Genomic DNA, 24,151 nt, shown 5'->3' on the forward strand with positions numbered 1-24,151 from the left:
ATTTTCCAGCCTGGTGGTCCTAATTTTGATGCACGTGTACCTCCTTCTTGATGGTAGTGGGTCAAAGATACTGTGTGCTTGACGGAAAGGGTCTTCTATAATTCTTTGAGACCTTTTAAGCAACACTCCTGGTAAATGTCATCAATAGAGGAAAGGGAGTAAACAGGGACTTCGTAAAATAAAATTAAACAACTAAAATCAACTAAATACTAAATACTGGTAATTTAATTTAAAAGAAAGCAAATACACAAAAAGATAAATAATAGAAAATCAGTTAACCTTGTGGAAAAAAAAATGATTTGCCAGAGTGTAGATAGTCCTTTTGCAGTGTCTGCACCGACTCTGATCAGTAACAAGGGGAGGTTCAAGAGCCAGATAACTGTTGGAAAGAAACTGTTCTTGAACCTAAAACTACTGGCCTTCAGGCTTCTGTACCTTCTGCCCAAAGGTAGTAGTAAGAAGATGCCATGGCCGTGGTGATGGAAATCCTTTATGATATTGGCTACCTTTTTGAGGCACTGCCTCAATGAATGGGAGACCAGCACTCTGTGTTACATTCTGGAGCCTTCAGCATTACTGAAGAGTTGAATTCTCAATCCAGGCTGTGATACAATTTGTCAGTATATTTTTCAAAGTACACCTCTAGAACTTTGATAAAAGTATTTCATGACATTCCAAATCTCCTCGGATTCCTTAGAAACTAGAGGCATTGGTGTACCAACTTCTTGTTTGCCTTGATGTGCTAGCTTCAGGAGAGGTCTTCTGAAATAAGGATTCATTGGAATTTGAAGACTCTAACCTTCACCATCATTCCATCAATGTAAACTTGTACATGCTACCTTGGCCTCTCATCTCTAAATGAACCATAAGCTCCTTGATCTTGATGAAGTTGAGAGCAGGATCTTTGCTCTGGCACCAGTGAACTATCTCTATTCAGTATTTCGACTCATTATTTTCAGTAATTTGGCCAACAACAGTGGTGGTGTCAGCAAATTTGTGAATGGAGTTGGATCCAAACCAGATCATGCAATCATGAGTGTACAAGGAATAGGGAACTAAGCATGCAGCCTTGTGTGCCCTAGTTGACAATCTGTGTGGACGTGACGCTGGCTATTCACACTGACTTGGGTCTTCTGATGAGGAAGTTGATGATCCAGTTGCATAGAGATGAACAAAGTCCAAGATCCTTTAGTTTGGTCACGAGTTTTACCAGTACCATAATGTTGAACACCAAGCTGTCATCAATGAACAACAGTCTGGCGTAGGGGTAAAACAGAGGATTCTGTTGACACCGTGGTTAAGTGAAAAAAAAACACACAAATGCTGGAGAAACTAGAGAAAGCAGCTTGATGAAGGGCTCAAGCCTGAAATGTTGGTGATGTATCTTCACCTTTGCTACATAAAGGCAGTATATGTCAAGGTGTTTCCTAAGATTGTACTTGATATACTCCATAACTGACTTCAAAGCACTTCATCACAATAGACGGCAGCCCCATTGGTCAATAGTTGTTGAGACACATCACTTTGCTCCTCTTGGGCTCTAGAATAATGGAAGTCCTTTTGGAGTATGTGGGGACCACTGACCATTGTAGCAAAAGGTTGAAGATACTGCAAAAACTCCAGCCAGTTGATTTGTTCAGGTTTCAAGGATGTGGTTAACTGGGTAAGTAAATACGTAGATGATACGAAAATAGGGGGAATGGTGGATAGCAAGGAAGGTTTGTCAGGAAAATTGGGCTGAAATTTGGCAGATGGAATTTAATATAGAGAAGTGTGAAGTGCTTCATTTCGGGAACAAATAATCAAGATAGGACATATGTAGTAAAGGGGAGGACATTGGGGAATGCACAAGAACAAAGAGAACTTGGGGTTATGGTGCAGAGTTCCTTGAAAGTGGATTCCCATGTTGACAGGGTGGTTAAGAAAGCACTTGGTATGTTAGCCTTCCTAAATCATAGCATAGAGTATAGGAGCTGGGAAGTGATGCTGCGACTGTTTAAGGCGTTGGTGTGGCCAGGTTTGGAGTATTGTGTTCAGTTCTGGTCTCCAAATTATAGAAAGGGTATAGATAAGGTGGAGAGGGTGCAGAGAAGATTTACAAGGATGTTGCCTGTCTTAAAATACCTAGTGTACAGAGAAAGATTGAATAGGTTAGGACTTTATTTATTGGAACATAGACGGTTGAGAGGGGATTTGATAGAGGTGTTTAAAATTATGAAGGGAATAGATAGACTAGATGCAAGTAGACTCTTCCTCCCGAGAGCAGTGGAGGTTGAAACAAGAGGACACAAGTTCAGGGTAAGTGAGCAAAATTTTAGGAAAAACATTAGAGGATGCTTCTTCACTCAAAGAGTGATGGCTGAATAGAATAATCTTCCGGAGGAAATAGCTGAGACAGAGTCAATTCTTTCATTTAAGAGGAGGCTGGATATATATATGGATAAGAGGGGGTTGGAGGGTTATGGGCAGAGAATAGGTGCGGGGATTAAGCGGAGTTGTTTGAGTGAACCGGCGTAGACTTGAAGGGCCGAGATGGCCTGTTTCCACGCCATAAACTGTTATATCGTTATATATAGTTAAGTAGGGTGAACACTTCAAAGATTCACCCTCCATGTTCTGTTCATGATAGCCTCAGAAACTGGGAGCACAGTCACTATATGCTGGGGAGGATTGGGACAATTCTTCATAGTTTTCCCTATCAAAGCAAACATAGTAGACATTAAGCTTGTCGAAAAGAGATGTATCAGAGTTAAGTGTCACTTTATAGGACGTAATGGCATGTAAGCACTGCCATAGCTTGAAGAAGGGCTCAGTCCAGAGACATTAGTTATATATCTTTACCCTTTATGGACGTTGCAAGACCTGCTGAATTCCTCTATGTTTTTACATAGCTTTCGAGCATTCACCTTGGTCTAGAATGGTCTCTTTGTGTTGGTAATGACCTAAATGCTACAGATCTGGTCTTTACAGATCTCTTGGTTCATCCATGACTTCTGATTAGGATACACTCAGATAGGCTTAGTTGGAGCATACTTGTCCACACATTTTCTAATGAAGTCAGTGATCAGTGTGGCATATTCATTCAAGTCTGCTCCAAAATCCTTGAATGTTGGCCAGTCCACAGACTCTAGACAGTTTGGAAGCTGCTCTTTCATTCTGCAGATGATCTTTGTACAGTCTTCAATGTTGACTCTGTGCACTTGTTTTAGACTATAAGCAGGAAGGAAGAACACACCCAGGTGATCCAACTTTCCAAACTGCAGATGTGGAATGGACCAGTCGGCATTCTTAATGGGATGTAGCAGTAGGCAAGAGTGCTTAATACCCTGGTGTCGCTAGGGACATGCTCGTTTGTGAGTATCTTCTTTAAGCTCGCCTGATTGAGTCTCTGGCAATGACTGAGAAGACGATACTAGGTGATGTTTGTTGATCACAATGTGTAGATCATCCAGTACTAGCTTCACATCTGCCTGGGGAGGGATGTGTAATTCAGTCAGGTCAATGGAGGCAAATTCCCTTGGAGGTAGAAGAGTAAACATTTCAGTGCTAGATGTTCTAGAGAAGGGGAGCAACCCTTCAACCGAATCAACTAGCACATGATTATAAAGCCATTTGATTTACAAAATCTTTTCCAAGGCAGCACTTTCAAATCAAAAGGCTGGGCAAAATGCACATTGAATCCTTGGGGCAAAGGGCTATCTTTTGCAGTGAAAAATAAATGTAATGTATAAATCAAAGTGCATCAGACACTATTATGAACATTAGTAAATCAAGGAATTCTTGAAGAGACAAAAAAAGTGGAGATGCTAGAATCCTCTTTCTTGGCTTGGAATTCCTGTATCTGGGCGAGAGAGAGAGAGAGAGAGATAGAGAGGGGAGAAAAAAAAACTCACTCCCCTCCAGCAGCAAGAACAAAGTTGTATACAGGTACACGATCCTTTATCCGGACTTTTAAAATCCGAAAGCTCAAAAGTTCGGTAAGTGGGGAGAGAGGCGCTCGGCACTTGGGGGAGGCAGCTGAGGGGCCAGCGCTTGGGGGAGGCGGCCGGGTGACTGGAAGGGGTTGGGGGTGGATACGGCAGCACAATTCAGGTGGGCTTTCTGGAATCCGGAAAAATCCGAAATTCGGAACACACTGTCCCCCCCAATGTTTCCAGATAACGGATCATGTACCTGTACAAAGTTAGACACTAGTTTTATTCTCAAATTAGAACTGATTGGTAGTTAGCCCAGTGAACTTTGTAGCTAGCTACCTTCAAATAATAGTTTAAATAGCATAAAAAGGAGACAATTAGCTGAACATAGTTGTTATTCTTGCGCTTTCCTAAAAAAGATTATTATTTTCTTGGATCGAAAGTTAGAATGAATACTAATTTCCGAGGAGTATTACTGACTTGACTTAAAACATTTCACTTCCATCTTCTAATAGAAAATTACTCAGAATCCGACTTACCAATTTTTAAATGCCCATAAGTTTTATGGAATATGGATGACTTTCCACAGGACAGTTAAATAACAAGTCTGCAGTTTGCTTATATATTTTCTTTGTTAACCTCACTGCTATTAATTGTTTTCACTCAACTGAGTTATAGATTGATTACACAAAGATTTTTATTCTGCTCCTTTAGTAAAAAGTTATGACAGAACAATATGGCCACAGGAAATAGTTTGAAAGTGAAAATCAGTTTGCCCATTCTGTAGTTTACAGTGAAATATCTACCCTTCTGCAAAATTGCTCAAGGTTAGAAGTAATGTGCTTGCCACACTGCTTGTCTAAATTCTTCTACAAATATCATCCATAAATTACCCAGATTTAGGTGTAGATAAAAGTATCTAAAGAACACAATACAAAACAGAATTTAATTAGCAAAATAAGAAACTCCAAGATTGATTGCGGAACTCACAAGAGTTGATGTTTTTCTCCTCCAACCAAAATGTTGTGCATAAGAAGCCAGATAGCGCAAGTTGGCTGCAATGGGTGGTGAGTCCTACTGAAAAAAATAGAAATACAAATAGCAACAACGGTCTTCAGCATCCGATTATGTCAAACAGAATAAGGACAAAAAATGTGCTAAATATCTATACTTAGAATTTTAATTAGAATAGTACATTCTTCTTGCCTTCTGTCAAGTTTACCTTTCCAATGAAATGCAAGGTAAAAGATATGTTGCGTTAAATCAATAGCCTTATGCACTTGGAGAGTTAAGTGCATTCGAGAAGTTACAACGCCTAACTTTAGTTCATTTTCCACTGGCACCCCAGTTAATTGGCTGTGCAGTGTCCCAGGATAGGAATCCCTTTGTGCTGTTTCCACTGGACTACCCTTAACTGGGACACTAATTGCTTTTCCACTGAACACACCCATCCCCGGGAAATTGGAGTGTTCTACCTTCAATTGGAAATGGATGACTTTCTGCTGTCCCTTTTTCACTGGTCTCATCAGCAAACGTTGGGGATATGAGTAGGGGTAGAGGTGGTTAATCCCCGGTGTGTAATGATGTCATTTAATACCAGCATTCAGACAATGTTCCTTTTTCACTGGTCCTTGTCCCAGTAAATTCTGAGTTAATTCCTAGGACAGGATGCCAGTGGAAAAGGGGCTACTGATTTTGCATAGTTGGAGCAAGTTGTGGAGGAACAAGGACAATAGAGTAGATGCAAGAACATAAATTATGACAGATAATTTTATGACTATGAACACAAAAATAAAACCATTTTTTAAAAATTCAATGAAAATTATTATCCTACATTTCAAGCAGAAGTAATTTATATGGAAACACAAATTCACATCCCTCAATCTTTATGTATCATATTTCATTTAAATCATTAGTTAACTAAATACATCAACATTTAATGAAGCAACTAAAAGCTAACAAATTCAAAATAGTGTTCATTGATGCAACAATAAAATCCCCAATAGATTCCTGGGGTTTTTGCAACATAGAAACAGAGCTGTTGGTCTACCCTTATATTTATCCATCTATGTTAATCCCATTCTCCACATTAGATCAATATTCTTTTATTTCTTACCAGTTTAAATGCCCGTCTAAATGCCTTGTAAATATAGTGATTGGACCTGACTTCAAACATATTAGTAAGTGAACATAATAGTAAGTTCCAGATATCAACCACTTAAAAACATTCCCTTCAAATCCCTTTGAAAACCTCCTCCTATCACCTATAATGTCTTGCTTTTGATACCCTTATTATATGGTGGTGATGATTGTGGAGGAGAGAATAAATTCTGACTACCTCATTTATGCCTCATATAAACTTGTATACAGTATCATTATTAGATTTCCCCTTAACCTTCTTTGTTGCAGGACAAAGAAATGCTGCTGATTCAATCTCATTTCAAAACTTATGTCCTCCAATGCTGGCAACATCTGGTGAATGCCCTCTGCACTCTGTCCCAACACAACCACATTCTTTCCATATAGGTGGCGGCTAAAAAATGCAGCCATTCCAACAGCAAGACACAGCCAATAAAAGTGCATACAGATCGCTGGATGCTAAGCCACAAGTAATTATGGACTCATTCAGCAAAGTACAAAAACTAATAGGCTTTGTACTCAACATCCACAAAGTTTCCAAAGTTTAAAAAGGTCAGATTTATCATCAGAGTACATATACGACATCACGTACAACCCTGAGATTCTTTTTTCCTGTTGGCCAGGCAGAATTTCTACTTATTGGTAGTACAAAAAAAAAACTACTCAAGAAAAGATACATATCCTAAAGAAAGATAAGTAAATAAGAAGGAAGTCCAAACAAACTGTGCAATACAAAAAATAAATATTCAGTAATAAATAATGTGCACAGTAAGAGTTCTTAAACAAGACTGAATTTTTTTTAAAAGAAAGTGGGGTAGCAGCTGTTCCTGAACCTGGTAGTCCAAATCTCACGGAACCTCCAGATGACAGCTGCAACAACAGAGCATATCCTGCCCTGGGAGGTGTGCATCCTTGATTGTTGCTGCTCTCCAAGATCACGGTTCCATTTAGATCAGTGGTTTTCTAACTTTTTCTTTCCACTCACATACCACCTTAAGTAATCACTATGTCATAGATGCTCTGTAATTAGTAAGGATTACTTAAGGTGGTATGTGAGAGGGGGTTGTGATGGATTATATCATATTTTATATTACGTATTGATACATTTTAGGAAGAGATAGATTGTGGGGGTTTTAGTGCAGGAAACAAACACTTCACAAAACAGATCTCATTTAAGTGCAAGAGCTCTGCTCAAAAAGACACTCCAGGCCCAGGGTCTTTGTAACGACAATTGCTGAAGGTTTTCACAAGGAGGTGAAAAAAGAGCCTATCTCAGGAATTGATCTTGGAGCCAGCAATCTGTTTGGGGGAAGTTTGCTGTTTTAAGAGAGGTTCTGGTTTTTACAAGCAGAGAGAAAGAACTGTGACTCTCATCTAGACTCTCTCTCCCAAGAGAGTTGTCTGCAGTGGCTTCTGGAGGCTGCAGCACAAGAAGCTGGTAGCTTGTTTAAACCTCATTTTGAAGATGGGTTGTGAGTTCTGAGTTCAGCCTGTTGATAACCTTTGTGGTTCCAGACAAGAGGAAATGGCTGGCTAGAGTGTTTCACTTGAAATAAGGGAAACTAAAGGAACAAGAGGTTATCATTTGAAAAACCGTGATGGGCGAGTTTCTTCGGCAAGACAACGAAGTACTGATGGAAGGCAATCAGTTTGTGTGTGTCCAACAAATAATGAATCTCTCTCTGAAAACCGACAAGAACTTTCCTGAGCGGTAGCCATTTAATGCACCTCAGTAGCATCCATTTGAGCACTGTAATCACTAATTGATAGGTGGCATGGAACTCGTGCTAGGAACTGGAATAGGTGGTTTCTTGATGGTAGGTATGGAGATCATGGGTTGAAGAGACTGCTCCTGTGCTATATGACTGATATAATTCAAGAACTCAAAACTTACTTTAGGAAGTGTAATATTCCCACTAACTTGGAGTAATCACTTGCCAACGATATAATGGTAATACCGGAAAAGAATTAAGCATGGTATCAAGAGCATTTGCCAGGAACGTGCAGAAGTCCAGCATGATGGCCAGGCCAGGTGATGTGTGGTTGGGGGGGGGGGAGGTGTGAAATCATCCCTTCCTCAACTGCCAAACCAACTCCTACTCAACTTGTTGTGGAGCTTACTCTTTTTTTATTCATGTCATCGAGCATCTCATAACCTCAGACTAGGATAGAAGAATGCCATTGTCAATGCATCTCTTTATTTCCTGCATTCCTCTTGTTGCGCTGCAACTCTGAACACATTTAATTTCTAATCTTTTGACCTTCATTTTTTGATTGAAACCCAATGATCTCTCTCTTTGCAGGTGCTGCCTGAACCATTAAGTATTGTCAGCATTCTTATTTCCCTTACCAGATTCCAGCATCTGGAATCCATTGCTCTTCCATCTTAATCGCGATTTAGTTGCACAGTATTTGAAGTGTATCATCAAGTTTTAAACAAAATTGGAAACTTCAATCTTACTTCCAATAGTGTGATATCAATAGATAGAAAACACACTGAAATACTGAAGGACCTCAGCCGGTCTTTTTGGCATCTATAGAAGACAAAGATATATTGCCAATGTTTCAGGCCTGAGCCTTTCTAATTTTTTTTCAATTTTAACTTAATCTTCTTTTCCCCTTTCCTATACTTTTGTACACCTGAATGGGCAGGGATTTCTTTTTTTTGTAGACACCTTAGGTTTTAAAAGAATGGGATCAAACATTAGTACAGGTGTTATAGTGGGTCCTTCTGTAATTTATCTTTGTTTCTTTGTTGGGCCAGATCTGACCTAGAAAAATGACATTTTTTGCATCCATCTCCCCAGTTATAGTTCATATTAGCTTGTTGATTGATGTTAGTTTGATTGAAAATCGTAGCCCATTATGTTGTCTGCAAACGGCTAATTAGTGTTTCACAAGTAGTTGATTACAGTTCTCAGCAATAAATTCTGAAAATAATTTGATTGATCTTTGTATCCAATCCCAATAATTTTCAAATTCTATACGAATAGGTACTGAATCCTTGGTATGTCAATTAATGACACAAAAAGTATATCCTGCTTCTTCCTTTTCTTCAAGATTACAATACAATACAATGATTACAATACAATATTGCAAAATCCATTTCAAACTTCTTTGGCAAAAAAATTATATATATATGCTATTTCAGGTTTGCAATGTGAAGAGATACAACATCCAGACTATTTAAAATATAGCATGGAGTTGTATGACAAAATATTATTTGCCATTTTTTGCCACTGAGTGGCGGCATGACAGGAACTGATTTGCTCTTTTACAGTCTGTTAGATTGGTTTTGAGTTTTAAGATAACAGCCAAGGACACAAGAAATAAGAGCAAGACTTGGCCATCCGGCCCATCGAGCCTGCTCCATCATTCAATGAGATCATGGCTGATCTGACAATAGGCTCATCTCCACCTAACTGCCTTTTCCCCATATCCCTTAATTCCCTTACTGTGTAGGAATCGATCCAATCTGGTCTTCAATATATTTATTGAGGTAGCATCCACTACTTTAATCGGCTGTGAATTCTATAGATATATCCCCCTCTAAGAAAAGCAATTCCTCCTCATCCTGAATCAAGGCTATGTCTCCAAGCCCTAGTCTTCCCAAGCAACGGAAAAAAATACCTATCTCTATGCCTTTCATAATTTTATGTTTCTATAAGATCTCCTCTCATTTTCCTAAATTCCAGTGAGTAGAGGCCCGGAGAACACAATCTCTCCTCATAGGCTAACTCTCTCATCTCTGGAATCACCCTGGAGAACCACCCCTGCACCACCTCCAAAGCCAATCCATCCTTCCTCAAGTAAGGAGACCAAGTACTGAAAACTGTTTGATTGTATTAAAATATTTTAAATTGATCCCTTTTTTTATTTGTAATTTTTGTCACAGCTCCATCTTAATTCTGCCCTAATCTTTTAGCCTCTCATTGCAGTAGCTGTCCTATAACTACTGAGGACTTCTTCACATGAAGTAACTATGTCAAACTTGCACAATTTTGAGAGCCTCAGAGAAGGCATGAATTGGCTAATTGTGGTGCCACATCTGCAGTTAGACGATTTGGATGAAAATGTAGGTTACATGATTAGTAAGTGTTCAGGTGATACCAAAAATGGTGCTATTGTGGACAGTAAAAGTGGCCTAAGTTTTCAACAGGATACTGATTGAAAGGGAAAGTGGGCAAAGGAATATTAGGTTAAATGTAACTCTGAAAAAAAATGACAAGAAGCGCATTTTGAGAAGTTAAACAATTGCAGGCCTTGCATGATGAATGGCTGGCCCCTGGAAAACAGAGTAACCTGCAAATACAAGAATCAATGAAAGTGGCAACACAGTTAAACGGGATAGTGTATGAGGCATATGGTATGTTTAACCTCATCAGCTGACACATTGAGAACAAGAATTGAGACGTTATATTACAATTGTACAAAATCTTCATTGTCCAGTGTAAAACAATTAGGCTGCAGAAAGAATACTGTGAGCAGTTCTTGTCATACCAGAGAAAAGACTCGTGTGAGCAAGGGAAAGTGCAGAAATGATTCACAAGGATGTTGCCTAAACTGAAGAGATTTGGATCAGTTTTTCCTGGAGTGAGGAAAAGGAGAGGCTCCCTTGAATGAGAAAAATGAAAGATGATATGATAGAGATACATAAAATTACTGGGCATAGATAGCCATTGTCAATTTCCCATGGTAAGAGTATCTAAAACTGAAGTACACAGGTTTAAGGTGAAAAGGATGATGCTAAAATGGGATTACAGGAGGGTTTATTTAATTTATTTATTTATGCTTAGACAAATCATAGATAGAAATGAGCTGCCAGTGGCAGTGGTGACTGTGGAGGCAGACAATAACATTTAAGAAACAGACATATACTTGAATGAGAGATACAGGATCAATGCAGGCCAGAGTAGTATAGATATATATGCATGATGGTTGGCATAGACTTGATCCAAGGGCCTGTTTCTCATTTCTCATCCACCACATCCATGACTGTTCTCCCATCCATAGCTTTCCTATTCCTCCATGACCAAAATAGCAGCTCACTAGAGGATTAATTGAACTGGCTTGGGACGTTCCGAGCGACGTCGTGATGTCACAATGCAATTATGTCATTTTGAACGTGTAGGGTTTTAAAAAGCTGCATGTAACTGTGAGTAAATGATTTTTACTGAACTTTGATTTGACTGTGTCTGATGATTTTCTCATTCTTCATTTTGCACTGTGACGTAGTTCTACACTGGTGACCCCGAAGGGCCCAAATGGATTTTGGACTCAACATGAACAATGCAGCAATTTTGCTCAAAGTCCATGTCTTTTAGACCACTCAACCAAAAGTTTAATTCAGGCAAGGTGAAGCGCAATTCCACATTCACAACATAGAAGTGGACACCACTAAGTACTATCATGTGGTAAGCACACTCAACCAGGACACAGCCAGTCAAGTAGTGGATTTCCTTTAGGACCCACCAGCTCTCAGCAAGTACAAAGCCCTAAAAACTCTCCTTCTCCGAATTTACGGTCTCTCACAGCTCCTCCATATCAATGACTTGAGGGAACACACCCCTTCAGAGTTAATGAATGACATGTTGGTACTGACAGACAGCCATAGGCTTTTCTTGCTCTTCGAGCAGTTGTTTTTAGAGTAAATGCCAGAAAACATCTGCCTCATGCTGACTGATGAGGACTTTGATAACCTTCGAATGATGGCTGCCCATGCAGACGTTCTGTGAAACAGCAAGGCACAAGGCCCACAGAAATTAGTGCTGCATCACACCCAAAGGCCCAGGTTCCATGAGTACTGGCACATGTTCCCCTGAACAATCACGTCTCAATGACAACCACCTTGTTTTTCCATCGACGCTGGGATTCTGGAGCTCACCGCTCTGTCGACCCCTTTGCAATTTTACAAGAAAATGCCATGGCCAGTCGTCGCTAATGGCTAATGCAGCTGGCCACCATAACAGCCTACTCTAGTTCTAGGATGAACTCTCCCAACGCAAATTTCTAGTCGACACAGTTGCAGAGTTTAGTGACCTTCCTCCATCGGGCTTTGTCACCCGTACCAGGAGTGCGGGTCCAGCATTCACTGCAGTGAATAAAAGTTCCATTCATATATAACACACACAGACTATACCCCTGAAATTCGGCGACAGTAAGTTCACATGGAAGTTCATTCTTGCTATTGTGCCCAGGCCATTGCTGGGTGCAGATTTCCTCAGAGCCCACTCACTGATGGTGGACTTAAAAAGGCACCAGTTGGTGAACACCGCAATGTTCCAGACTTTCCGCCCTACCCATCCCGCACCTAGACGCCATGGAGTACTTGATCAATGAATTTGCCAAACATTTTGCAGAGTTTCCGGATATTGTCACTCCCAAGTTCTCCACTGCCACACCCAAACATGGCATCGCACAGCACATCCTCACCCAAGGACCTCCCCTACATGCCCGAGCCCAATGCATGTTGCCCGACAAGTTGCAGCTTGCAAAACAAGAGTTCCACAAAATGGAGGAATTTGGAATCATATGCAGGACTGATAGCCTAAAGCAACGGGAGGCTGGAGACCTTGAAGGGGATTACAGGCATCTCAACGATGCTACCACTGCAGACCATTACCCTGTGCCCCATATACAGGACTTTACAGTTAATCTTCATGAGATCAGGATATCTTCTAAAATTGATTTGGTGCATGGGTACCACAAAATACCAGTGAACGTGGAATAGGTGCCCAAGACTGTCATCATAACATCATTTGTCCTCTTCAAATTTTTTGGAATGCCTTTTGGACTCAAAAAAAAAAATGCTGCACGAACTTTCCAGCGACTGATGGATGCAGTAGCCATGGCAGGGACTTCCTTTTCATATACATGGACGACATACTCATCGCCAGCCATTTCCACAAAGAGCACCTGAAGAATCTGCGTTTACTCTGCTGTGTCTACCAGAGTTAGGGCTAACTGTAAACGTGGAAATTCAGGCAGTCCACTATCGAGTTCTTGGGACATCAGATCAGCAACCGGGGTGTCGTTCCATTGACTAGGAAGGTGGAAGCTATTCTTAAATTTACGAAGCCCGATATTATTAAAGGTCTCCAGGAATGGCGTGGGGGTGGCCAATTTCTATCATTGCTTTCTACTCTCTGCAGCTTGTATTATGAAACCCTTCTTCAAATTCACGTCCAGCGATGCCAAAGAACTCGAGTGGACAAAGGAGATGACGGTAGCATTCCAGCAGACCAAAGACACCCCAGTGAAGTCAACATTGCTGGTCCATCCACAAATGGATGCACAAACTTCCTTGACAATAGATGGCGTTCGACACGGCAGTAGGCAGGGTCTTGGAACAGTTTACCAATGAAGCCTCTACTGTTTTTTTTTTAGTAGGTACCTCTGCTCTCCAGAAACAAAATACAACACATAGCGAACTGCTGGCACTGTACCTAGCGGTCAGACACCTGCTAATTTTTTTGGAAATCAGGGACTTCACTATTTTTACTAACCACAAACCACTAACATTGACCTTCGCAAAGGTGTCAAGTCCCCAGTCAGCCCACCAGCAATGCTTACCCATCTTACGTATCCAAATTTTCAACCATGATTAAACGCATCTACAGTAAGAGTAATGTGGTGACTGATGCCCTGTCCTTCTCCTTCATTCAAGCAGTACGTGCCCTCTCACTGGGTGCTCGCCAAATTTCAATGCCAGGATGACAAACTCCCAGCTTATAGAACTGCTGTCACAAGCCTTCAACTCGACGATGCAACCTTTGGGCTACAAGGTACCACTCTCTTGTGCAACATTTTGACATGTCAGCCTTGCTCTATTGTCCCTGCTGTGTGGAGACAATGCATTTTCAATGCTATTCATCAACTATCCCATCCCTCTATTCAAACAAGTTTGTATGGCATGGACTCAAAGCAGGTCACATACTGGGCAAAGACGCACACGAATTGCCAATCTGCAAAAAGTGCAAAGCCACACGAAGGCGCCAATTTAGCCTTTCCAGCTACCACAGCGCAGGTTCGACCACATGCATGCTGACATTGTTGGCCCATTTCTGATGTCCTAAGGTTCTAGATACTTGTTAACGGTCATCAACAGATTCACTAGGTGGCCGGAGGAAGTTCTTATGACGGATTCATCAACTGATTATTGTGCCAGAGCTTTTATTCCTGCCTGGATATTTCAGTTTGGCCTACCCATACACATCGCTTCTGACTGAGGACTACAGTTTACCTCCGTACTCTGGGACATTTTGTTGCAAATGCTGGGAACACAGCTCCACCACATGACAACATATCACCTGCAGTCGCATGTTCTGGTGGAAAGGTTCCGTAGGTACACAAAGGCTGCATTTATGGCCCTCCTCCATGGGCCTGATTGGGCAGATGAGCTGCCCTGGATCCTCTGAGGAATAAGAACAGCACCGAAAAAGGATTTCAACTCTCACAGCACGCAGACAGGAGGTGCCACCAACTGAAGTCTTCCGCAGACTGCAGGAGCAGCTTGGAAAATTGGCCCAAGTTCCCACCTTTCATCCCAAAGTAACTATGGGACTGTGCATTTGTATTTGTGCATAGAGGTGCACATGGGCCACCCTTACAGAGGCCATATGAGGGCCCATTCAGAGTGCTACAAAACAATCGCCCAACTTGTGTACTGGACATTGAGGGGCATCCAGAGACATTCACAATTGACTGACTAAAGCCCGTTCATCTCGATCTTTGCCATGACCCCCGATGTGAAGGCATGGACCACTACCCAGGAGTGGTGGACAGTAATTGCACTAGAGCTTTAGCTTCCTTAGCCGGGGGGAGGAAGAGAGGGGGGAGGGAGGGGGGAGGCTTAATGGAACTGGCTTGGGAGGTTCTGAGTGACATCATGATGTTACAATGTGATGACATAATTTGGAATGCGTGGGGTTTTAAAAAGCTACGAGTGACTGTTTGAGTAAACAACTTTTACTGAACTTTGATGACTACTTCTTATCGTTTTCTCATTCTTCATTTCGCACTGCGACATAGATGCAAGAACAACACGTATTTCCCCCCCTCCCTCCACCAAAAGGTTTGCTTCGTGGCAAAAAAAAAAACAAGGATTATGATAGGCAACTTCAAGCTGAACACACAATTTCAGATTTGCAGTATCACATGGGAATTTGGAGAAACATTAATTAAAATTTTATTGAATTGAGCCTGTTTAATCGCCTAATGATGCTGACACATTGTATTAGTTCAACTGACCAAAAAAATGTTTTGGCGCTGATTTTGTTTGTACTCAGCATCTGATACCTCTAATGTCAGTGTCCAACAAAAGTCTGCCAGCATTGATGGATTCCAGTTGCCCTGAAACCACTTTTCCATGATCACAATATTCTGGTGAAACTTCTCATCCCATTCATCACTGTCTGCACCAAGATCAGCAGGAAGGAAGTCCAAGTGCAAATGCAGATAATTAATTTTCAATGATATATTGTGCTTCATGGTTTTGTTTGCTTGAAACATGCTGTCAATCTGCTGGATGTAGTTTGGTGCTCTGTCATTCCGAAGGAAATACTCAACATCTTTAAATATCTTCCAATTTTCAATGGCACGTTGAGCTTCATGGTTTTGTAGGCTTAAAGCAGACTTAAAATATGACAAAAAGTCACAAAAATAAGTTATATCTAAAAGACAGTATCTGATAGGAAACTTTTAGGGCAATTTTTGTGATCAGCAACCCAAAATCCATAAAATACACCCAGAAGTGTTCAGGAAGCAAAATCTTCATTGTCCAGTGTAAATAGTCCACTTTTCTCCAAGGGTGACAAAGTATTTCACTGGAACTTGTCACTGTATTGCTGCGAGTAATCCTAAATGTGTTAAAACATTCAATGTTTTCTTTCCAAATATTATTTTGCTATTCTCGACACAATCCCAATGCAGTATTACAAGAATTAATCCTCAAGTAGCCATTTTTGTTGTACTCTTTAATCAATGTGTTCACAAATTAAAATACACTGACAATTGTGGAAGGTAAAATTCTATATCAAATACTCCAAATGTCATGAACTAATATGATTTTGGTTATTTAAAATGAAATTCCTATAAATGGTTCAGTGGATAACAAAGGGACAACAGCACGAGAAAGAATGTATTAAGAGAACTAATAGGGCTAAGAACTAGCAAAGACACCAGATCCAATAGTATTAACAGTCTTTCAAAATTCCCTGGATTCTGAAAAAAGCCCAGTAGATTGGGGAACAGCAAGAATAATCTGGAAGAAATGAGAAAAGAATTACATGTTTAGCTTGCATATGAAACATTAGCTGCCACGGAAATGCTGGTATTCTTTCAGCGACAACGTGATACTGCAAAAATAATCCAATATGATTAAGTGATATACAGCACCTGATTGTCTGATCTCGGAAGCTAAGCAGGCACAGAACTGGTCAGTACTTGGAGGGGAGACCGCCAATGAACACAAGGTGCTGTTGGCTTCTGTGAGGGGCACTGGAAAAGTGGCGAATCTCTGTCAGCCTTACGGTGGACAAAAGTTAAAGAATTTCATACTTGTTACATACTAAATGTAGTATTATGTGGCAATAATGGATCCTTTACCTTTAGAGTTTTTAAAAGAGTGCTCAACAGGTTTATTGGCAACTGGCAAGAAGGAGAAATGGATGTAGTTTACTTAATTTTTAAGACTTTTAATAAGCTAGTATTAAAAAGGTTACTGCAAGGATATTTATATGATTAGAGGATTACAAAACTGGCAGAAATCAAAAGGGGGATAGCAAGTGATCTTTGAGTTGTAATTACTGGGAACTCTGATCTGTGCTGAAGTGATAATGAATATATTGACATTTACATTGTGAATGAACCAAAATTCTTGCTGTATGAACAGTACTTCATGAAAATAACTACAATGGCATGCATTAAAGAGATAATATATAAAAAAATATATTCATTCAGGTGGTAGCACACAAGGCTGTGGACAGACATGTCAGCATAACATTGATTGTGGAATTACAATCATAGAACACAACAGACAGAAGCAATTTGGCTCATCTAGTTTGTACTGAGCTCTTATCCTGACAAGTCCCAATGACCTGAATGTAGATCATAGCCGTCTACGCCCAGATAATAACCCCGCAGGGGACGGAACAAAGATGTTCAACCAAGTGATGTCCCAATTTATGTCCAGTCTCCCCAATGCTAAAGACACAGCACCAGATACAATAACAGATGTTATTGAACCCTACAGGTGTTGCTTCATTTGGAATGACTATTTGGGGACCCAAACAGTGTTTGGGGGAAGGTGCAAGTGCAACAGTAGCACTTCTTGCAGTCACGTGGGTAGGTGCCAAGGGAACAATTGGCAGGAAGGAATGAATTGGCAAGAGAGTAGCAGAGGGAGTGATCCCTCCGGAAAGGGGAGGGAAAATGTGACTGGTGGATAGAATTGCAGAAAATGAAATGTGAATGTGAAGGATGAAGGGGCAATGGGCAAGGACAAGAGGAACCTTCTCCTTGTTGCATCTGGGAGGGGTGGCAGAGCAGATGTGCAGGAAATAGAGATATAGGTGAAGGCTGAGTTTGATGGTAGTACAGGGGAATCCACATTTTCTGAAGGATACATCCACATCTATATCAATGGTGCTGAAATGGAGGTGGTAGAAAGCTATGTTTTTAAGTGTAAATATCACCATTTTACTTTGGTCCAACCATGTTGATACTATGCTAAGGAAGCACATCAACATCTCTGCTTCCTTAGAATCCTAAGAAAATTTTACACATCCCCAAAGTCTCTTACTGATTTGTACAGATGCACTGCAAAACAAAGACCGTCCTAATGCATTATAACTTGGTACAGTAACTGCCCTGCCTAAGACAAAATGAAACTAGAGAATTGTTACCATCGTAAGGACCATTATACAAACTAACCACCCCTCTATCAATTCTGACCAGACCCCACAGCCTCGCGAAAGCTGAGGACATATTAAAGAATGCATCCCACGCAGTCACATTTTTCCCCACCTCCCAGCAGGTACAATTTTGAAAATATGTACCATAAAATTCAAGGATTGTCTTTTTTCTGTCATTATTAGGCTCTTAAATGATCCTCTCATTACTAAAAAAAAACCATGACCTCACCAACTCTAATTAGGTGGTTCTCAACCTTTTTCTTTCCCCTCACATACCACTTTAAGTATTCCCTATGCCATACGTGCTCTGTGATTAGTAAGGGATTGCTTAAGGTGGTATATGGGTGGAAAGAAAAAGTTTGAAAAAAAATCACTGTTTTAATAGTACTGAAATGACTCGTTATGTGCACAGTTTCATAACTCCAAAGGAAACGGGCCAATGACAATTTTTCTCAAGCAAAATATTTCAGCAACAATTGGGTCGAGAGCAGTGATTCTCAACCTTCCCTTTCCACTGACTTACCACCTTAAGCAATCCCTTACTAATCACAGAGCGTAGGGATTACTTAAAGTGGTATGTGAGTGGAAAGAAAAAGGTTGAGAACCACTGGTTTACTCAATAAGCAACTACCACATAATTTGCGAGCAGACTAATGGAAGAGCAAAAGTTATTTTCAAAAGAACTTTTAATGAGGAAGAGATGAGAGTAGACAGCAGGTGGAGGACTTTTATTGGGAGAAAAAGATCCAAATCACCAACTATTCACTACTTAGTGTGATGAACTCATTTTATTCTATTTGAGTAGTAGAGTCATTGGTTGAAACCTTTAGTTTAGATTCAACTTCTATCATGAAAATAAATCATGCACTTCAATGACATCACCATGTCCTAGAAATAGGACAGGCAACTGTTTTAGTTCTAACAATGCTCAATTTAGTCCATTCCTTAACATTGAGAATTTTCAAAGAAACAAACACAGACTTCAAAGCATGAGATAAAGATGATTCAAGTACAACAGAGAGAAAAAAAGTAATATAATGGATTCAATTTCAAGGCAAGAATGTTTACAAGTGGGGAAAAATCTCAATGGAATTTGCTGAGAAGCCTGTGAGTTACCACTTTGATAAGAAAGACTGGGTAAATATATTTGCATTCGCTATTTGCTACAAGTTAATGACACTGCTTTCTTTCTAAATGGGAATTTTCAAACATGCAATAAATCCTCCTTCTGGAAGCTGGAAGATTGACATTACGAGATGCAACGTAAATACTACCACTATGCTGTCAGAGCAATAGTGTGTAAGCAAATTTTGGGACCTAGTACCTCTTCAAGGGAATCAAATATCATGAATAATAAGGCTCTTTTATAGGGTAAAATAAAATGCAACTGTAAAGGTAGAGATTCTCTGCCGTTGTGTCACTGACCCTACATTGCTCCAGGAGCAACTCCAAGACATTGACTCCGATCCATCCAGGGGTAGTTACAGCGGTGGAGTGGAGCGCTCCACCTCGCTTCATAAATGTATAGCCGCTGAAAGCTGCTGCCTATAGGGAAGGGTTATGACATCGTGATGATGCCGTCAGCCCGCGACCCAGGACCGAGTCAAGTCCTGCACGGACGCCATCACATTTCTATCTTGAAGGCAATGGTGCCTAGGAGCAAGCAGAGGAAAACACTGTTGGGCAGGGGTCTATCACATTGGGTAGGCTAGATTTTTTTTAAAATGTAGATTTGGTGGGGTAGAAGAATGATCAATGGCCAACTTCAAAACCCATAATCCCACACATAGCTGAAACTGTTCTGCATTTCCGAGAGCTGTTCCAGCAATGTGGGAGATTATGGATAATGAAGATGGCCATTGCTAGCTGCATATTTATATCATCATATTGACACAGGCGACATTCGCCCTGCCTACTTTGGCTCTGGAGGACGCACTGAGGGGCCACTCCACATAAAAGCGACACTGGAGCAGCCTTTTAGGGTTGCTCTATAAAAAAGTGTATATTTTTCTCAGCCGATAAAAACACCCAAAGATTAGTGATCTGTGTTTCATAAGCAAATCATCTTTATCATATACAAATTACTGTAAATAGAACATCTTAGTACAGGTTAAATTGTTTCAGGTTACAAACAACATCTACAGGTGGATCAACAAACTAAAATTAGAGTAGAGTAGTACAAGGAAGTTCAAAATCCTGACAGCTGTTTGGAAAAATGCTTTTCCAGATTTCAGGCTTCAGTACTTTCTGCCTGAAAGCAAAAGTGAGAAGAGGTGGGTTTTCTGAGGTACTGCCTCTGAGTAACTTCAATAGACAGGAATTCAAAGTCCATGATGGTTATGGCTAGGTTTGCTACTTGCAGTTCTGAATTCCAGAGCACTTAAGTTACCAAATCAAGCCATGAAGCAACCAGTCAGTATACTTTCCACAGTACACCTGTAGAGGTTTCATAGAGTATTCAACAATATGACAAATCTCCTCAGACTTCTTAAGTGGAGATATCAATGTGGCCCTGTGACCTTGATATTCTGGCTCCAGGTGTGGTCCTCTGATATATAGACTCCAAGAACTTTAAGATATAGCACAACTCCTATTATCCGAAATCAGATTCTCTGAAATCCTCATTTATCCAAATATTTTTTCTGGAGCTGAACTGACCTCACAGGTTGGAAAAAAAAAATTAACCCGACATGAAATTAGAATGTTGATTGTCCTCGTTTCAGGTAACTCCCTCCCCTCTACTTTTCCACTTTTTCTCCACCTTCCCCAATTGACTTTTCTCCAACTCTCCCTCTCAAACAGCGTGCCACTGTCTCCCAGCCGCAAGCAATTGGAAGAATCTCTTATCCCGGCATCATCAAGGAGAACGGTGTCCTGGTCAGGAGCAGGACCTCGAGCTCAGTGGCATTCCCTTCCTTTCCTTCCTCCTTGGCACAATAGAGCTCCCGCCACCGAACCCTCCCCTTTGCCTACTACTGCACATGTACACCGGGCTCTCCAGTGTGCGTGTGTGGTAGGCTTAGGGGAGAATTCAGAGCCAGGACTCAGGCATCAAAAGCTCCAGTGACTAGGGAGATAGGAGCCAGGGAATACTCTATTGTCCTGGGAAGCCTCCCTGGGGATCAGTGGCAGCGTTTGGTGGGGAGGGGGGGTCTCAGTGATCTGCAACGGTGTTTGAGCCAGTATTTTTTGGTAATAATTAAACATTATTTTAATGCTTAAAAAGCTTTCCCTTGTAGTCTGTTGTTTAAACATTCAAACAAGTGTTTGCTGTTGCTACGGAGCTGTTTTGTTTTAAAAAATGACCAGTTCTCTGCAAAAACTGTTTATCCCACATAGGCCCGGTCCTGACCATTTCAGATAATCAGAGTTGTATTGCACTAACCATCTCCAATTGCTTGTCCTTGCATTATGCAAATATTTTCATCTACTTAGGTCATATTTCCTATAGCATTTACTCTAACTTTGAAAAATACAAACTCCAATTTTTTTTCAAGAAAAAATAGACACATTATCAGCAAAGTTTTATATAAAATGCTGAGGCCATGCAAATAAATAATTCTCATCGTCATTGAGGGGTGGGATTAACCAAAACAATGAGGATCCATCTAATGGTCTGTTGCTATGCTACAAGTTTTATGATGTAACCAAATTCAAACATGATGAATAGGATTTCTTTACTCCCTTGAACTTTATTATCTAAACAGGTATTAATTAAGCAGGGTGATGAATTTACAAACTGACTAATGTTATTAAATGCCTTAAAAATGACAATAATATAGAGGCTGAGAAAATGTGGATAGCTTGAGGAAGATTCCACACGCGCAAATTGAAAAGAACCAATTTGATAGCATTGAGCCTCAATTATAAAATAGGTCAAATTATTGCAGATTCAGTTTGTAAATTTTAAACAGACTCACACAAAACTAAAAACATTGAGACTTTAAGAAATCCATTTTTTAAACTTCACCTGGCAGTGATGAAATCAGCTGGGTGTCTGATATAATTAAGCGAGCTATCAACATTAATGTTGCTCAGTGAATTTAAAGCAACCTATCAATTGCCATCCGGTTATGGAACACAAATTTATCAGCAAAGAAATCAGAGGCCCCATAAGTGTTTCTTTCTTTGGCTTGGCTTCGCGGACGAAGATTCATGCAGGGGTATGTCCACGTCTGCTGGAGGCTCGTTCGTGACTGACAACTCCGCTGCGGGACAGGCAGGCACGGTTGCAAGGAAAAAGTGTAAAGCTCAGGAAATAAACATGATTACAATCTTTTTGATTTGCTTTCATTTTAAGACTTCCCCATCACAATTTCTTTGGCTATGGTTCCTCCAGCTTCTCGTCATGTAAAAATTCAATTATAGAAGGATTTAGCTATGTCTCATTTCAACTCATTGTGGGCAGACAATAACCAAAGACTTAATAGTGCATTTCCCCATGATGGGCATATAAGCAAATGCACAATTAAATATACTTTTTGCTGCTTTATTCATATGCTCAGAGTACAGCATAAATCACCTGGTATGACACAAGAATGATAAAGCTGCTAAATAGCCCTTCTATCTTGCAAGGAACATTATAAATGATACTTAATTTTTTTTTTTTAATTTTCTGGGTTTTGACTGCTTTGCAACTTGTGAAGTTAAAAAATGTTAAAAGAAAAACATCATTTCAGGTGTGTGAAAGAAAATGACTGACATTGAGGATTTTGGAGTGTAAAGGGACTTGGGAGTCCTCGTGCAGTTTAACCTCTAGGTTGAGGCAGTATTGAATGCAATGTTGACATTCATATCTAGAGGCAGAGGATATAAAAGCAGGGATGTGATGTTGAGGTTTTATAAGGAACTGGTTGGAGTATGGGGTACAATTTTGGGCACCTTATTTAAGTATATGTTGCCATTGGAGAGGGATCAGAAAAGATTTACAAGAATGTAATGAAGGAATTAGCATAGGAGAAACATTTAACAGCACTTGGACTATTCTCCTTGGAGTACAGAAGAATAAGGGGAGTAAGCTCAGAAGCACTTCAAATGTTCAAAGGCTTAGACAGAGTAGATGTGGCAAATTTGTTTCCCATAGTAGAGGTGTCAAGGACAAAGGGCACAACACAAGTATTAAAACAGAAATGCAGAGGAATTTCTTTAGTCACAGAGTGGTGAACTTATGGAATTTGATGCCATGGGCAGCTTTGGAGACCAGGTTGAGTGCATACAAAGCAGAGATTGAATAGTCAGGTATCAAAGATTATGGGGAGACAGCAGGGGAATGGGGCTGAGTGGAAGAATGGATCAGCTCATGATGGAATGGCAGACCAGACTCAACAGGCTGAATGGCCTACCCTGCTCCAAAATTCTATGGTATTCATCTAGAATGGCAGGGGCAGCAGGTGGAGGAGCTGTTGTGATGGCAGATGCTTGGGAAAGCCTGAAAGGACTGGAAGTCATGAGTGAATAGTTGTACTGAGACAAAGGGATAGTACAGTGTTTATTTAATACTACCAGTATTGCACAAGGATGAACATAGAGCCTAGATCAGTAGTTGGAATTGAAACATTTTGGCCACTACAGAGACATGAATGCATGATGGCCTGGACTGTCTGCTCAATGTTCCTCAGTTTCAATGTTTTAGATAGTATAGAGAAGGAGTAAAAAGAAGTGGAGGTGTAGCATTACTAATCAGGGAGCGCATAACAGCTGCCTCAGAGAGGACATAATGGTGGGTTCAACAACAGACAGCAAATCAAATCTAGTCACCTTTATTTATCGATCATACCATGCTCGCGTGGTAAAGATGAGAGCATTTCTTCAGTACCATGGAGCACTTTTACATAAATACAAGTTAGAATAGGAGTTAAACACACTGAAATATTAAAATATTGAGGCATATACAGTAAAGAACCACAGTACACTATCCACATATGTTCTTGAAATTCAGGAGTCTGATGGCTTGGGGGTGAAAAAAACTTGCCAAATCTGGATGCAAGGATTCGAGTGCTACATTATCTCCTACCAGATAGCAGAGGAGAGAACTGTTTACATGAGGGGTGTGTGGAGTCCTTCACAATGTTTACTGCCTTACGCCTCCATCAAATGTTGCAGATGTCTTTTATGGTAGGAAGAGAGCCCCGAATGATCTTTTCTGCTCCTTCACTATCCTTTGCAAGGTCTTGCCGTCCGAGGTGG

The 24,151-nt window shown here is 40.5% G+C and overlaps 1 protein-coding gene across 6 annotated transcripts in view; it reads right to left on the reverse strand.

Annotated features, from left to right (window-relative positions):
* Nucleotides 1–24,151, reverse strand: part of spopla (speckle type BTB/POZ protein like a) — a 134,759-nt gene that overhangs the window by 65,422 nt on the left and 45,186 nt on the right. For 3 of the 6 annotated variants that reach the window (XM_069935124.1, XM_069935127.1, XM_069935121.1), the window contains one exon: nucleotides 4,905–4,991. The exons of 1 other annotated variant lie outside the window; for it this stretch is intronic. The gene's annotated coding sequence lies outside the window, so the exon portion shown is untranslated. The remainder of the gene's footprint in view (nucleotides 1–4,904; nucleotides 4,992–24,151) is intronic. 2 more of the 6 variants (XM_069935126.1, XM_069935122.1) reach the window with 1 other exon arrangement.

Source organism: Narcine bancroftii, chromosome 4 (genome assembly GCF_036971445.1).
Source record: "Narcine bancroftii isolate sNarBan1 chromosome 4, sNarBan1.hap1, whole genome shotgun sequence".
NCBI lineage: Eukaryota > Metazoa > Chordata > Chondrichthyes > Torpediniformes > Narcinidae > Narcine > Narcine bancroftii.